The following is a 17,868-nucleotide window of genomic DNA, read 5'->3' on the forward strand; positions in this document are numbered from 1 at the left end:
GCCACCCCAGAAGCCATTCAAAAATTCATTTGTCACATATCGTTTGGAGTAGGCATAAACACGGCGGTCCCAACAATGTGTGTGGAAAAAAAAACAGTATACCAAAAACTGGAAATATAGCTCCTCAGGCAGCTGTTAAAGAAACAGGATTCGCCACTGGTAGATGAGGTTGACAATTGTGTTGGAGAAGCTATATATTGCGCTGGCAACCCCTTGAAACAATTTGGTATTTCAGTTGCCTTTTACGACAGGCATGCCTACCGCGGGTATATTCTAAGCCCCCTAACCCGCTGGAGTATTGGTTATTCCTCAACTTGTGTTGCTTTTATAATCTCTGTTGGCTCGTTCTCCTATTTCTCCTAGGATATAGACCAATGGTCGGCAAACAGTGCGTACAACAAACAAGACATTATTACAAGTCGTATGATAGCTCATTTACCTTAAACTAAGGTTTATCTTTCAGGTGCTTACAATCGCTTACGCAACTTTTTGTTGGGTATATACATTAATGCAAAGTTATGTTATTACGCAAAGCAATACGGAAATAAAGCTTGAACTATGCTCTTGGCACTCATGTGGCTGTTGCTGCTTTCAGGATGCATGGTGCTCATTGTATAAGTATGTGTATGTGTTGCGTGGATGGTTGCCTGTAGTATTTGCATTTACACATACACTTACACACATAGCAATCCTTTTTAACATTTGGTACACGAAATACAAAATGCAACAAGTGCGCCTGAAAGCTACACGAAAAGAGCTTTCGCTCCCAATAATCTAGCGCGCTCACCAATTACATACAATAACAAGAATAACAACTGCGGCTACAACTACAACAATGTCCAGAGTAAAAATTATCACAATTTGTGTGTTCAATGGACAAGGGAGTATTTTATATTATCGGCTCTTGTTCATTGATGTTTCGGCTACAGAGGCGAACGGTTGCAAATTCGAGTATACGATTTGTTGTGTGTATGTAATTCGCGTTCGTTTGTTGTTCATTCGCCGTGGTATATCGTTATTGGCAGGCAGTGTTGAGTGCAATTTGCGATATTTCAAAAAAAGCGCGATCTAACATTTGGTTTCCGCATATGATTTGCAAAGGAGAAGCAATGCAAAAAATATTTAAATTAATTTGTCATCACAGATAACGACACATGATGCCAGAGTGAAAAGAAAAAAAGAAGATTGTTTCAATACTACAGAAAAGCGGTTTATTTGAAACAAACAGCTTGAGTGTTTACTTCAAAGCTCATTAGCGCATGCCGCCCACAACAATGGTTTCCTACCGAATAAACAAATGTTAGACAAGAAAATAAACAAAAAAAAATTTTTTTAAATAAAAAATAAAAAATTCCAATTGAATTGTGTGCTTAAAAATATATATTTTATTGTAGTGCGAATAGTGTTTGATGAGCAAAAATCTAGAATGTGTGAGAAATTTTGAAAATAAATAGTAATTAAAAAAAATACATTAGTACAATTGTTTGTACAATAAAAACGTTTATCGATTTAACGGAGAATCTAGAGATGTGAGTGTAAGTGTGCATTTTTTATTTTAAAGCTTTATTATATTCGCTGGAATAACAATGTTTATTTGCATTGGGATGGGGCATTATTTAAGACCCACATGCTTCTAAGCCACCCGAAGGGACTAAAAAACGTCTTTTTGGACTTTCGCCTTAAAATCTGAATACCCAATTTTTATATTGTATTGGAAAAACTTTTTTACATTTTTTGAAATTTAGTTTCTTACTGCATTGAATTTATATATCTATGAACAAAAGTATTGAAATTAAATCCGGGTTACATAAAGATTTTTATACTCAGTTGAGCAGAGCTCACAGAGTATATTAATTTTGTTCGCATAACGGTGCCTCGTAACGGAATAAACTAATCGAGATAGATATAGACTTCTGTATATCAAAATCATCTGGGCGAAAAAAGAAATTCATTTAGCCATGTCCATTCGTCCGTCCGTCCGTCCGTCCGTCGGCCCGTAAACACGATAACTTGAGTGAATTTTGAGGTATCTTAATGAAATTTGGTATATAAATTCCTGGGTACTCATCCCAGATCGGTGTTTAAAATGAAAGAAATCGGACTACAACCACGCCCACATTTTCGATATCGCAAATTTCAAAAACCGTTAAAGTGCGATAATTCATTACCAAAGACGGATAAAGCGATGAATATTGGTAGATCAAAAAAAAAATTTGATTGAGCCATGTTCGTCCGTCCGTCCGTCTGCCCGTTAACATGATAACTTGAGTAAATTTTGAGGTATCTTGATGAAATTTGGTATGTATGTTCCTGGGCACTCATCTCAGATCGCTATTTAAAATGAACGATATCGGACTATAACCACGCCCACTTTTTCGATATCGAAAATTTCGAAAAACAGAAAAAATGCAATAATTCGTTGCCAAAGACCGATAGAGCGATGAAACTTGGTAGGTGGGTTGACCTTATGACGCGGAATAGAAAATTAGTAAGATATTGGACAATGGGTGTGGCACCGCCCACTTTTAAAAGAGGGTAATTTAAAAGTTTTGCAAGCTGTAATTTGGCAGTCGTTGAAGACATCATGACGAAATTTGGCAGGAACGTTACTACTATTACTATATATGTGCTGAATAAAAATTAGCAAAATGGGATGAAGAACACGCCCACTTTTTAAAAAAAAATTTTTTAAAAGTCAAAAAAGTTTAACAAAAAATGTTATATCTTTACTGTATATAAGTAAATTATGTCAACATTCTACTCCAGTAATGATATGGTGCAACAAAATACAAAAATAAAAGAAAATTTCAAAATGGGCGTGGCTCCGCCCATTTTCATTCAGTTTGTCTAGAATACGTTTAATGCCATAAGTCGAACAAAAATTTACCAATCCTTCTGAAATTGGTAGGGGCATAGATTCTATGACGGTCACTGTTTTCTGTGAAAATGGGTGAAATCGGTTGAAGCCATGCCCAGTTTTTATACACAGTCCACCGTCTGTCCTTCAGCTCGGCCGTTAACACGATAACTTGAGCAAAAACCGATATATCTTTACTAAACTTAGTCCACGTACTTATCTAAACTCACTTTACCTTGGTATAAAAAATGGCCGAAATCCGACTATAACCACGCCAACTTTTTCGATATCGAAAATTACAAAAAATGAAAAAAATGTCATAATTCTATACCAAATACGAAAAAAGGGATGAAACATAGTAATTTGATTGGTTTATTGACGCAAAATATAACCTTAGAAAAAACTTTGTAAAATGGGTGTGACACCTACCATATTAAGTAGAAGAAAATGAAAAAGTTCTGCAGGGCGAAATCAACAGCCCTTGGAATCTTGGCAGGAATACTGTTCGTGGTGTTCCATATATAAATAAATTAGCAGTACCCGACAGATGATTTTCTGGATTACCCTGGTCCACATTTTGGTCGATATCTCGAAACGGCGTCCACCTATGGAACTAAGGATCACTCCCTTTTAAAATACTCATTAACTCCTTTCATCTGATACCCATATCGTACAAACATATTCTAGAATCACCCCTGGTCCACCTTTATGGCGATATCTCGAAAAGGCGTTCACATATAGAACTAAGGCCCATTCCCTTTTAAAATACTCATTAACACCTTTCGTTTGATGCCCATATCGTAAAAACACATTCTAGAGTCACCCCTGGTCCAGCTTTATGGCGATATCTCGAAAAGGTGTTCACCTATAGAACTAAGGCCCATTCCCTTTGAAAATACTCATTAACACCTTTCATTTGATACCCATATCGTACAAGCACATTCTAGAGTCACCCCTGGCAAACCTTTATGGCGATATCTCGAAAAGGAGTCCACCTATGGAACTAAGGATCACTCCCTTTTAAAATACTCATTAACTCCTTTCATCTGATACCCATATCGTACAAACATATTCTAGAATCACCCCTGGTCCACCTTTATGACGATATCTCGAAAAGGCGTTCACTTATAGAACTAAAACCCATTCCCTTTTAAAATACTCATTAACACCTTTCATTTGATGCCCATATCGTACAAACACATTCTAGATTCACCCCTGGTCCACCTTTATGGCTATATCTCGAAAAGGCGTTCACCTATAGAACTAAGGCCCATTCTCTTTTAAAATACTCATTAACACCTTTCATTTGATACCGATATAGTACAAGCACATTCTAGAGTCACCCCTGGTCCACCCTTATTGCGATATCTCGAAAAGGCGCCCACCTATAGAACTATGGCGCACTACGTTTTAAATAATCATTAACACCTTTCATTTGATACACATGTCATACAAACACATTCCAGGGTTACCCTAGGTTCATTATGATAAATGGTGATTTTCCCTTATTTTGTCTCCAAAGCTCTCAGCTGAGTATGTAATGTTCGGTTACACCCGAACTTAGCCTTCCTTACTTGTTTTACTATACTTATGTAATCAGGCATAAGGTTTATCTGAAGGATAACATTATGTTAAAGGCTTATAACTCATGTGAAAGAAGTCTTACATAGGGAGCTATTATATTGTAACGAATTTAGTGAAAGTCCGCTTATTTTACACCTTCTACTAACGTTCGTGTGGCTAAATTAGTGAAAAAATAATTCCAATATTCAATAACGTAAAATGGTCTTTCTTATACTACTTTGATAGTACTTCACAATAACACTTATACTTCGCAACCAATAGCGTGTTTCAATGAAACTGAATACTGACTACTCAGCTTGTGCTGCTTTTATGCTCTCTGCCCAAATGTCTGGACGTTTCTTCTTCTAGAATTCTCTACCTGGTCACCAGCCATACGCGCGTGTATTTGTAGTGTGTAACCATACGCCTGTGTATATGTGAGTACTACTTCGGCTGATGATGACATGCGCTTGTGAGTATCTCTCTGCTGCTTGTATGTATGTGTATACATGATGATTAATGTATTTATGTAGCTTGCTTTAAGGTTTTTGTTGTTGTGCATTTATTTAGTGATGTAAATATTCATCACAATATCTATGTATAGTATAACAGAATTTAAATTCATACTGCAAGCGTAACAAAACGGTTTTTGATGTTTGACAGATACTGCGACAGAAAAAAATTCTAAAAAAGTATTTTAAATTTCTTCGGCTACAAAACGGTTTATTGGATTTCGATTTAAAATTAAAAAAAAAGAAGATCACGTTGTCAAAATTTCTTTTAATTAAAAAAAAAAAATCGTATTTACATTTATACCGCATTAAGTATACTTGAAAGCCTTATAAAGCGGGCTTTGCTAAGTTTCGAAACATTTTCCATATTTTTTTCTTAATTTAGTATTTAAATTTATACTACATTTTACTAGAATGCGGAACAAAACGGTTTTCTATGTTTCTCAAAAAAACGCGACAAAAAAAGTTCTAAAACCATTTTTGGGAGTTCGATTTAAAATTTGAAAAAAAAAAAATTAACAAAATTATCGAAACTGAGTTAAAAACAAGTAAGGAAGGCTAAGTTCGGGTTTAACCGAACATTACATATTCAGCGGAGAGCTTTGGAGACAAAATAAGGGAAAATCACAATGTAGGAAAATGAACATAGGGTAAACCTGGAATGTGATTGTGTGACATGTGTATCAAATGGAAGGTATTAAAGAGTATTTCAAAAGGGAGTGGGCCATAGTTCTATAGGTGGGCGCCATTTCGGGATATCGCCATAAAGGTGGACCAGGCGTGACTTTAGAATGTGTTTGTATGACATGGGTATCAAATGGAAGGTATTAAAGAGCATTTTAAAAGGGAATGGGCCATAGTTCTATAGGTGGACGCCATTTCGGGAAATCGCCATAAAGGTGGACCAGGGGTGATAAATTCGTTACAATTAGTGTCAGAAGAGGAATTGTTGAATAAATTCCGGAGTCGCAGAGCACAGCAATGACATGGCAAAGTTAAGTGAATTAAGGATCCAGCAACTGAAAAAGAGTTGGAAGCCCGTGGATTGAATAGAAACGGCAATACGATCGAACTTCAAGCACGGCTACGAGAGGTAATGGAGTTGGAAGGAATTGATGTGGACGAGTATGTCTTTTATCCTGATGTGGAGGAGCCAGCGACTAAAATGGAGGAGAAGATAGAGACTACGAATCCATTGGCAAGTGTTGGCACTAACGCGATACTAACTAGCACTCCATCTTTTGACGGATCTGTTCCTTTCCAGGTCTTAAAGCTTCGATTTGAGAAGACATCAGCAGTGAACAACTGAAATGCTTAAGATAAAGTTGCTGCACTGTTCGTGGCATTGAAAAGGCCCGCACCTGAAATCTTACAGACTATTCTAGAGTACGAAAGGAACTGTTATGAAGCATTAATGACCGCTGTCGAGAGACGTTACGGAAGCCAGCATAGGAAACAGATATATCAATAGAGTTACAAAATCGCTACCAAAAAGTGAAGGAGACTTTGCAGGAGTTTGCGTCGGATGTCGAAAGACTGGCCCATCTAGTAGATCCGGACGCTCCCGTGGAATACACCGAGAGGGTAAAAATCCAGAGCTTCGTAAATGGCATACGAGATGTGGATATGCGAATCCAAAACTAACATTTGCTGAAACGGTATCGCATGCACTGACTCAAGAAACAGCCTCACTTTTGAGTAAGCTAGCGTACAAAGCTCATCGCGTGGAAGTGGAAAGGCCAGAGTGGGTAGACGCAATATTGGAGGCGCTGACAGGATCGCAAAAGCGGAATGAAAGAGTTATCAAATGCTTCAAATGCGGGAAGCACGGTCACATTGCACGTCATTGTGATCTTGATCCTAGTGGTTTCAACAGCATGGGTGGTTTTAATAACAAAGCTGGAGGGGATGAGCAAGAGCGAGTAAGATGTAGTGATCAAGAGCTAGATCGAGCTATTGAATGCCCTGTGGTATCTGTGTCGCAAATAGGTAGAAAATCAAGCAGTCTTACCGTCAGAGGGAATGCGGATGGCAAAGAACGTGTACTGACTGTAGATACGGCCGCATCTCATTCCTTGATTCGATCTGATTTGGTCTACAGGAGAGTAACGTCATTACCTGGAACAAGGTCGCGTACGGTCACTGGCGAGTATAACCAAGTCCGGGGAGAAGTGATCTGAGAAGTCTTAATTGGGAAGGTCATGATTTTACACAAATTCGTTGTGGCGGAGATTGGTGATGAAGTCATATAGGGAGTGGATTTCCTGGCTGACCATGACATCAAGATCGATATGCAGAGAAGGGTGATGCGTTATAAGAACCAGGATGTGCCACTTAACTTCAGTTTGGAGAAAGGGTTCAGCAGTAAGCGAGTGCTGGTGGAGAAGACTCGACAAAGAGCACCAAAGTCAAAGGTAAAGGTTGCTGGATTGAATGGGCCAAATAAATAAAAACCAAAGGTACCTGCGAGAAAAACACTGGCATTGGCAAACCCTAATGGACGCACTAAAACGAATGAAAGAATTTTCCAGAAAGAATGCAATGGTAGTTTGAAGCCAGCGCGCACTACTGTTGTGAAACGTCAAGACGATACTGATGATGCAAAGTCAGTCCGTAAAGATCAAGCTCTGCGAAGTAGTTCTTCATTGGCCAAACAACAGAGTGCGAGGGAACGATCCAGAATAATGAGTAGTAGGATGAAACACAGGTACGATGAGAACAATAATTCGGACGGTTTCTTGGAGGGAGATTTGGTACTGTTATACAACCCTCACCGGCGGAAAGGTGTTCCATCCAAATTTAGGTGCAGTTGGGAAGGCCCGTACAAAGTTGTGAAGAAGATCAGTGATACCATCTACCGCATATAAACCATTGGGAAGCCACGAAGTAGAAGAGTGGTACATTTGGAGATGCTAGCGGCGTTTAGATCGAGAAATTTGTCTGATCGGGACGATCAGACTTAGGTGGAGGGCATTGTGACGAATATTAGCAACACTAAGGGATACTATCATCTCTAAGCCGATGTTAAGCAGTGACTTGTATGCACATCAATAGATCAATCATTATGTCTACACATATGTACGTACACGCAGTGGAGAAGAGAGGCACAAACACATGCAGATACCTTATCTGAGATGCTCCCAAAATTATGCAATTATAATTGTGGAAGTATCGCTCACAAATACACGCGCATATGAGAAGCTATACACGTGCATCTGTAGTTATAATTATATAGCAGTAACTAAGTAAATTCTGGAAGAGCCTAGAAGTATGCAAACGAGAAATCACAGAGTATAAAAGGCCGCAACAGTAGAGGCACGACAATCAGTTTCATTTAAGCAAACTATTGGTTGTGAAGTATCAGTGTTATTGTGAAGTACTTTAATAAAGGCCATTTTGCATTATTAAATATTGGAGTTATTTATTCAACAGTTTAGCGATACGCGCGTTAGTAGAAGGTTGCAAATAAGAGGAATTGCACTAAATTCTTTACAATACATACAAGAATAGAAAGCAACCAATGAAAAAAAAAATCGCCGCTAGGTGGCGTATGGATCGAGATATTAAAAAAATCGTATTTGTGGTCCGATTTGGCTCATATTTGGAACACATAATACATACAAGAATAGACAGCGAATGATCGAGATGTTCACAAAAATCGTATTTGTGGTCCGATTTGGCTCATATTCGGAAATTATAATACATACAAGAATAGAAAGCGACCTATGAAAAAAATCGGCGCTAGGTGACGCATGGATCGAGATATTAACAAAAATCTTCTTTGTGGTCCGATTTGGCTCATATTTGGAACACATAATACATACAAGAATAGAAAGCAACCTCTGAAAAAATCGCCGCTAGGTGGCGCAAGGATCGGGATATTCACAAAAAAGGTATTTGTGGTCCGATTTGTTTCATATTTGGAACAAATATTACATACAGTCCGGTAGAAGTGACATCAAAATATTTTGGAGTTGGAGGAGGGACAAGCATACGTGGTGCAGAGTCGAGTAAAGTATTTGGAAGGATTATATATTAAGGACTTAGATTATAACAAATTGTCAGGAAAGAGCCCTTGTAATAATGAGTCACTAAATGAACTAAATATAATGAGAAATAATAGGCAATTAAATAAAGACTAAAAACTTGAAAACGAAATAATAAAAAAGAGAAATTTTAAGTAAAACGGTTTTATTGAAATCAATACTTACTTGAAGTAATAATAATACTAAAAGGTAGAAAATAATACTACTAATACTAGTGATCACACTCCTCATAAATCTAGGGCGTTGATCAGACAATTAAATAAAAGCGTTGGACGCGTAAAATTTCTATTGATAGTCATATATAAGACCAACTGTACCTTAATCAGGTTATGCTAAGTCTCAGATTTTTAGAAATTTCACGCGTCCAACGATTTTACTTAATTGTCTGATCAACGCCCTAGATTGATAAAGAGTGTGATGACTAGTACCTAAGACCTACCTCATTGTTTTCTAGCTTTTATTATTATTATTACTTCATGTAAGTATTGTTTTCAATAAAACCGTTTAACTTAAAACATTTTTTTTTTTTAATTATTTTGTATAGCTTGCTTCCAACTCCGGTTGCTAATTCTATGCAAATCTATACTAATGGTCCCAAAATAGACTGAGGTATGTATGTAGGTTGGAACCTGTACATATACTTGAATTTACTGTGGCAAATCGAAATTTTTGCGTGAATGGGACGAGTACCACTACTTCTAAGCCGCCTGATTAGAGCGCAATGAAAAGACGACAAGTAGTCTTCTGAGCAAATCTAGTAGAACGTGCGTACATTAACTTATATCAAGCTGTAATGTTCCTTGCACTATAGAAACATTTATGGAATAGCTAAAGACACATCTACATGATCGACTGGCTGAAATCTTTTGGACCCCTTTTTTGAAGGGAAATTATAGAAAAAGTTAATTCCTTCATTGCCAAATGGCAAGCACTCCAGTCATTCTTTAGTGGCAGAAGTGTTTGGTGCCAATTTCAATAGCTATGTCAGAATTCGACCAAGATCCTTGGTGTTGCTCAACATAATTTGACAAAGTCGACAAACTAGATTGTGTGTATCAATTTTTCTATCATAAAGCTTGCACCGGGATTTGTAAAGGTTGATAATCGAATAACCAACTCTTAAGCCGTACTCCTAAGATCCAACCAGTTCGTTGATGGTGAGCTTCATTATTTTATATGTTGTTGTTGTTGTAGTAGTGCTATTACGTTCTATATGTGCTAACAACGCTTTATACTGGCGCTTCTTTTGTTGCTGATACCTGCTGAAGATAGCGCCATCAACGCAATTGCGTCAACGAAGTTTTTTGCGCGGGTGAGTAGGTTGAATTGGCCGGTCCATGAGGACCTCACATAGACTGAATAAGTCCGTAGTGTTGCGCGGGTGAGTAGATGCGCAAACTTGTGTTTTAGACTGAGTTCAGTTTTAGTTTTGGTATTATTAGTGCTACTGCCGCCATAGCACTGAAGTGTTTGCCACTTAATTGGTTTGTAAAATATGACGATCCATTACTGCCAGGAAATCGATAAGCTAATACGCAGCACCTTACGATAACCGAATCTACTTGTTAACAGATGTTGCTCGGTTCAGTTTCCCTCAGCAATCACAAATGCAATCTTTACGACTTGAAGTTTTTCTAAGTTGATGTTTTGTCAACGAAGTTTTTGTTCTAGTTTAGTATAACGGGCACTACAAGCGCCACTGAACCACAATATTAAGAAATTAAGCATCACTGCCAGTATCATCAACTTCTCTAGAAGCGGGCTAGTATGTAAGTAGTCTCAAAGCCAAATGTCAAGTCAAGTTACTTACTAATGTGCTCACGGTTGTTGCACTCTGATGCCGTCATATGTGCGCTATTCAATGGTGAGATTACTTCGGATTATAATATTTAATAAAATATGATGAAAATTGTTGAGTTTTTATGCGATAGTGAAAATGCTATGTTGGAAAAGATTAAATCTGGCATATGAATGTTGTTAAAATATGGAATGTGTGTTTGCTTTGGTTTATGTAAAAATCTGCAAAAATTGTAGTTTAATTATTCCAATGAAATTGTTATCGGCTTGCATCAATTTACTTAAGTAATTTGTCACCAAATTTACAACAATCAGTTTTTACAAAGTTACAATAGTGTGGGAAATAATATCTTATATATAAATAGACAAGATGAAAAAATATGGAACCGTTTCTGCTAAACTATAATTCTAAGTTATACAAATCTTATATGTATTGATAGAAAATTTTGAGCTGCACTGCTATCCATAAATAAAAAAAGTTTGAAAAATCATTTTAATATAAAAAATTTTACATAAAAGTCACACTACTACACATGCACTTATTCATACCATAGACACGCTGTGTGTATGTACTTGCTTTTTGTGTACTATGCTGAATCGTGAGCATGGCCGCGGAGTTGCTTTGTACACAATAAAAATTAAACAAAAATACATAGCTGATCATGCATCAAGTCTATTTCTTTTCTTTCCTTTCTTTTCCTTTCTTTTCCATTCTATTCTTTTATTTTCCTTTCCTTTATTTTCTTTTCTTTGCTTTGCTTACCTTTACTTTCCTTTCCTTTCATTTCCTTTCCCTTCCTTTCATTTCCTTTCCTTTCGTTTCCTTTCGTTTCGTTTCCTTTCCTTTCTTTTAATTTTCTTGATATTTCCTTTCTTTTACTTCCATTTCTCTTCCATTCATATTCATTCCTTTCCCTTCCTTCCTTTCTTTTCCTTTCCTTTCCTTTCCTTTCCATTCCTCTCTTTTCTTTTCTTTCATTTCTTTTATTTTCATTTCCCTTCCATTGATTTTCCTGCCTTTCCTTTCCTTTCCTTTCCTTTCCTTTCCTGTGGTTGAATTTCAACCACTGGGTGAACTCTAGTTCAAGTAAAGCCGCCTGCCGCAACAAGATGAGATTCTTAGATATAACGTTTATCTGCCAATAGCTGATAACTGACTGACGGGTGTAAAGACTATATTTATGATACGATCGTTGCCCACGTTACGATATTAAAATAATTTCTGAGGTTTTTGAAGGCAAGGAAGGGCGTACACGATGTAATAACTCCCAAGTGGTTGGTGAGACCAATTGACGCCAGTTAGCGTAGCAAAGAAGCGGCTGGCGCACTTTGTTGGACGGCCATAACCGTTTAAAGGGTTAATAGCCAATTTAAAAGAAGAAGGTGGATGGAACTCGCTCCTTTGGTCTTAAGCACGACGCAATACATCGAGAAGCTGTTCATTGAATAGACAGGGAATAACTTTTTAAACCCTGGTTTTACAGCTCCTAAATGAGAAAAATGTTCGGGCTACCTATTAAGCGAACACTGATAGAACATTTCTTCAAGAAGAAAGCTTCAGTGCGATGAACTTGAGATGCTGCATGGAGGAATAATGACAGATAATCGGGCGTATGTTGCAAAGAAGGGGAGGATAATGATACTTAGTAAGAGATGGATGGAATACAATTCAGTTATACAGATAAAACTACCCGTCTAAGCCGATAAAATAATCTGTGATGGCTACTGACTACCAGACGTGTCAAACACGTAGGCAGAGAGTTGGCAATGAGCTTACATCAACTTTTGTGGATAAGATCATATGTCCAGAATAAAAGTGAAGTGTGCTCCGCTAAATCAACAAGGAAATAGATCACACAAACTGTATAGTGCAGCCAGCGGAACCACCTCCTTATTATTGCATATAAAGGTCCGACTAGCATTTTGTTCATAAATCTTTATTCCAAAGACCACGAATTGTCTACAATTTCCCAGATTTTCGCGATACACCAACTCCTATAGAGGACTCAAAAGTCAACTGTCGTTAAGACCGACCTCTTGATCAATCCTCGCTAGTTCTAAGTGAGTCGAGATTATTATTATTATTATTATTACTTGTTAAAGCTCTCTTAATCATTCCTCATGCATTAGTAGTAGGCGGGTTGCCCAGCATATAAAGATGTATCGCATGAGCTCCCAATATACAGTGACCAGCCAAAAATTAAACCACAAGTGATTGAAGACCTTTGGCGAAGCCAATCATATCAACACATAACTTGCTGTCCACCTTCGGCTAGAAAGATATGCAGCACGACTTTTAGTACAAGAGTAGAGTACTGCTGATACTAACCACCGCTGCCCATACCATGTTCCCCTTCCAACGACACCCTTTCCTTTTCCACTCTCCTTTTTCTCTCCCAATTCTCACCCTTACCTTCTCTCTCTCATTATCCCCCCCTCCTTACCTATCTCCATCTTATAGTCTGCTTCTCCCCCTGTAACATTTAGTTAGCTATTACCGTTGGATTGTTTTGCTGAAACCCAAATTAAATACATACACCTACTTATCTATATATATAAAATTCCAATTATGTATGTATGTAGGTATAGATCGGGTTATGTACTAAACGGGTCGACCGATCACAACCAAATTTTCACACCGTATAGGCTAAACACAAATTCAATAAAAACAAGTAAAGGTGTCTAAGGTCGGCTGCAACCGAACATTATATACTCAGCGTGAGCTTCAATTGTACATTTCATTTAAGATAAATTACTTTTCTACATAACACGTGGCGCCGCCAGTTTATGAAAAAATGTCTCCACATTTCCTCTTACAATAAAACTTGATAAGTGAAATGATTCAAAACTATTTCTTGCTAAGTTATAGCTTATTATTCTAGCCTACGACCCTTTTAAATTTGCTTTATATCTAATTTGCCGTGGTCTTTAACCGATCCCGTCCATTACTGGAAATATTTTCTGCTATAAGGAAAATATGTGTACACAATTTCATTACGATTTGTTAATTTTTCTTCGAGTTATAGCTCCCGAAACATAGAAAATAGCTTAGTCATAAAAGGGGCGGTTCCACACCCAATTTAAAAAATTTTACTATTTTCCAATTTAATGTTATAATTAAATTTAGAAAGTAAAATTCTATTGATACAAAGCTCTTTTTCGCTAAGATATAGCTTATTATTTTCGTCTACGACCCTTTTAAAAATCTTTTATATAAAAGTGGGCGTGGTCCTTAACCGATTTCGTTAATTTTTCTTCAAAGCATTCCTTATAGTAAAGGCAACCTATCTGCCGAATTTTGTTATGATAGGTTTTTGATTAATAATATTTGTAAAATTTATTTTATCACGGTGCCACGCCCATTTTAAAAAAAATTTCCAAATTTTTATCAAGAGTCTCAATATCAGTCCACGTGTCAAATTTCAACATTCTAGGTGTATTATTTACTAAATTATCAGGTTTTTTGTGTTTTCCAAAATTTTATATATATAAAAAGTTGGCGTGGTTATCATCCGATTTCGCTCATTTTCCATACCAATCTATTCTGGGTCCAGATAAGCTAGTGTACCAAATTTGGTGAGGATATCTCAATATTTACTCAAGTTATCTTGCTAACGGACGGACGGGCGGACGGGCGGACGGACATGGCTCAATCAACTTTTTTTCGATACTGATGATTTTGATATATGGAAGTCTATATCTATCCCGATTCCTTTATACCTGTACAACCAACCGTTGTCCAATCAAAGTTAATATACTCTGTGTGCAAAGCACGCTGAGTATAAAAAGGGGCGTGGCACCTACCATACAAATGGAATGTTTGATACAGAATAACGCTGGAAGTATCATGTAAGAACATTGAAATGCAGTAAAGATTTATGTATATGAGATCAATCCCTAACACTACTAAGAAAAAAAGAAGTGAGTAAGAAGGGCCGTAGTACCTCCCATAAAAATGGAATATTTCATACTACATATCTCTGGATTTATAATGGTAGGATAATGAAAATTGGTTTGGAGCTATATGGAATTGAGAAAAATATGGCCACCGTAAAAACTTAGGTTATTCCAACACGTAAATTTTGGTTGCAGAGCTGGGTTTTCGTTTGTTATCTTTAGGGTTGATATTTCTGGATGCGCAGGGAGGAACCGTAAAAAATAATTTCTCCGAAATTTGATATTAACCGCGGATACCTTTTGTGTGGTGCACGTATGTACATTACTTACCGCTGTCTGCAAACATCTGATACACCGATGTGCAACATAAGCAAACGGCCAGTCCAAAGTGAGTGTGTGAGATGGGTGCACCATGACTCATAAACACCAGCTGCAAGTTTTAGACCGAACCATTAAGGATTTGTGCAGTGGTGTAGTAAAAGAATTATTCGGAGGCGGGGTTACAAAATATAAAATTCAATTTTGTTAAGTGATGATAAGTACTTGTTGTATGGAATAATGTTATTGGGAGGAAATAGTATTGTATTTATTCAGTGATTATCATTTATTGAAAATGTTGTTGTAGTAATTAATAGTAAAAAGCAAAATTACAAATTGATTTTCCTCTGTTTTTGAGCGAATCGGGCAATGACATCTTCCACTGTGTTATCAATATTTCTATTGATACTTAATGGGGCACGGGAAACCGAGGCACTTAGGATGCAAGAGTTTATTTCTGAAAACATGATTTTACCTATATTGACGACTGGGTTGGCATCACGCGTTAACGAAACACATTTGAAGGGCTAAGAACCAAAAGGATCTAAGGGATATTTTTTTAAAATTGAGTTATACCCATATTTGTATATTTAATATAGTGTCTATTTGTTGACAATGCGATCCAAGCCATTTTGGACATTTTAGTGCCCATATATTTGCCAGGCCAAAAACATACTAAATTTTATTGTATTAATGATTGGAGTCAAAAGGATCTAAGTGCGCTCCTCCAAGAAATAAAATTTAATTGCTCGGCCAAAAGAACATGCGGAATTTTTTCAAGTATGCAGTTTTGTAGCCAGTTTAATTTTAGTATAATAAAGTGCTAAACTTAAGTTCGTAGGAAGTCTCGCTGATTTTTGGCAATTTTTTTTCTGGATCCAAGTGCACTAAAATTAAAACGGGCTACAAAACTTGCATACTTGAAAAAATTCAATTCAAAATTCATTTCTCAAAATTCATTTCAAACTCATTTACCCAGAATTTACAATAAGTAATTTACATTAACCTTAATTATCTCGATTCAACGTCGATGTTACTTAGATCCTTTTGGTTCTAAGCCCTTCCTTTTGTCTCTTCATTATCGTTGAAGCTGCTTGTAGAACATAAATGGTTATCAATTTTTTCACATGTTTCCTCGTTGGAAAGTTTCGGCCACTTTATCAACCACCTGTCCTCCTTTTTTTTTATTGGACGTTGGGGTAACGCACTACCCTCAAGTGGCCCAATGAAACAAGGCTGATCCTGTTCATGTGTCCGCACCCCGTGGGACCGCCGTTAGGCATAACGTCACGGGGGAAAAGGCGATTTAGTAGCCACTACTTCGTATGCGCATTTCTCTGCTCCCTTTCAGCATGCATAAATTTCGTCATTAATATAAAGGCCATCTTGCTCACAGCAATCCAACAATCTATTTGTCCGCACATCCGTGGAACTAAATTCCAAATGGAAGGCTCCTCTCCAAAAACTCTGTCTACAGACAGTCTTTCGCCGTGAAAACGAGGGCGGTGAAACATTACATGCTGCGCTTACCAATTCGGAGGGACAGCTTGGACAGAAAGGATCCTCTCCTATCCCATGCTTATGTAGATATTCCTTGAAGCCGCCGTGCCCGCTCAATATCTGCGTGAGGTGGTAATTTAGTTCGCCGTGTTTTCGCTCGTACCATTCCGCTATATTCCGGACTAGCATGAAGGTCCAGCGCCCTTTTCTCGAATCTTCTCACCGTTCTTGCCACCTAACTATTGTTCGTGACCTTGCGCTTTTCTTAGCATCTTCAGATGGTCGGCTGATTCCAATGCAATACAGGTCGGCTATTTCACCTGAGTGTAGATCTACTGGGATTTTCCTGGAGAAAAATGGATCGCGTCGTCGGACACGGTCCGATAAGCACATGCTATTCGTATAACAGTAATGCGGTAGGTTGCTAATATATCAACCACTTGTCCATTTTAGGCTATATGCAACAGAACCTATATTTCCATTAAATATACATAACGATTACTTTCTTCATGAGCCGACCTAAATAATTAATTGTTGTAAACAATAATACGTACCTCAAATGGCAAACGTTTCAAGGAAAAAAAAAACTTAAATAGCACCTAGAAATGGCTTTTAATAACAAATAAATTTTGGTATATTTGCACAAAAACACACACAGCATGCTTTGAAATTTTGAATTTCGTCTGCGCCGCCATGGCGAAAACTCAAAACGGTACATCAATCGATCGAAATAGGCCGCTTTCAGTGAACACATCTGATTAGTAATATGTTGAAAACATGATGCGGTCATTTGAGTTATAGAAATTGTGTTTTAGGAACAGCGTTTCGAGCCAGCTGCCAAATGAAATACCTAATTATTTTTAAATTTTAAAGAAAACACTTTCTAAATTCTAAAGCGTTTTCCAAGCGGAAATAGTAGCCGTAACCAAAGCAGTAGAGAACCTGTAAGAAAATAGCCCAAGCTGCAATCGTGTTAACTTTTATATTGACAGTCAAGCAGAAATTAAGGCAATAATCTTGCATAGCACATCATCTAAATGCGTGTTAGAATGTAAGCAGTCTCTGGAGAGAATCGGGACAGGGAGAACCATACATTTATATTGGGTCCCAGGGCATATGGGAATAGATGGGAATGAAAAAGCGGTCGAACTAGCTAAAAAGGCCGCATCCCTTGAAGCTTGCTCCGTAGACGTCCCAATTAGACTGGGCGAAATTAAGCGAAGGTGAGAGGTGCACATGATCGACCAAGCCGGAAAGGCGTGGGTTCAAGCGCGGGGCTGTAAAGTGTCGAAGATTATGTGTAGGTCTTACAACCTTAGACTAACAAAGTTGCTTTTATCATTAAAAAGAGAGGACTGTAGACTCATGACGGGTATTC

General features: G+C 37.5%; 1 protein-coding gene across 3 annotated transcripts in view; it reads left to right on the forward strand.

The window, feature by feature from the left end:
* Nucleotides 1–987: 987 nt before the first annotated feature.
* Lgr1 (Leucine-rich repeat-containing G protein-coupled receptor 1) overlaps nt 988–17,868 on the forward strand; it is a 113,288-nt gene continuing 96,407 nt past the window's right edge. For 2 of the 3 annotated variants that reach the window (XM_067787904.1, XM_067787921.1), the window contains exon 1: nt 988–1,535. The gene's annotated coding sequence lies outside the window, so the exon portion shown is untranslated. The remainder of the gene's footprint in view (nt 1,536–17,868) is intronic. The other variant, XM_067787911.1, reaches the window with a different exon arrangement.

This window comes from Eurosta solidaginis, chromosome 1 (genome assembly GCF_040869045.1).
Source record: "Eurosta solidaginis isolate ZX-2024a chromosome 1, ASM4086904v1, whole genome shotgun sequence".
In the NCBI taxonomy this organism is placed as follows: domain Eukaryota; kingdom Metazoa; phylum Arthropoda; class Insecta; order Diptera; family Tephritidae; genus Eurosta; species Eurosta solidaginis.